The sequence below is a fragment of the Alligator sinensis genome, unplaced genomic scaffold (assembly GCF_000455745.1).
Source record: "Alligator sinensis unplaced genomic scaffold, ASM45574v1 scaffold895_3, whole genome shotgun sequence".
In the NCBI taxonomy this organism is placed as follows: domain Eukaryota; kingdom Metazoa; phylum Chordata; order Crocodylia; family Alligatoridae; genus Alligator; species Alligator sinensis.
In genome coordinates, this window is record NW_005842210.1 from 1,214,468 (window position 1) to 1,214,780 (window position 313).

General features: G+C 68.7%; 1 protein-coding gene across 1 annotated transcript in view; it reads left to right on the plus strand.

Annotated features, from left to right (window-relative positions):
- Positions 1-313, plus strand: part of SAMD12 (sterile alpha motif domain containing 12) — a 279,773-nt gene that overhangs the window by 473 nt on the left and 278,987 nt on the right. The window lies entirely within an intron of this gene.

Sequence of the window (313 nt, forward strand, 5' to 3'; positions counted from 1 at the left end):
CGGCGCTCTCAGGGCAAGAACAACTAGCGGGCACAAAACCAAACGAGCAGGCAGCGAGTTGGAAGGAGGTTTTCACCCAGGTGTGGAGCTCGTTGCCACCAGGGACTGGACACCAGGGGCCGGGCCTGGGAATCGGCACTGTTCCCCGCAGGGTGGCTCCGGGAGCCAGGACCAGGCAGAGCGGGGCAGGGCGGAGCTGGGAGGAGCATCTCGCAGAGGTGCAGGGAGAGGCTGCGGCCCGGGCAGGACTACGCTTCCCAGGCTGCCCCGGGCGCCTCCCCGCCTCTCGCAGCGTGAGCGCTGCAGGTTGGTG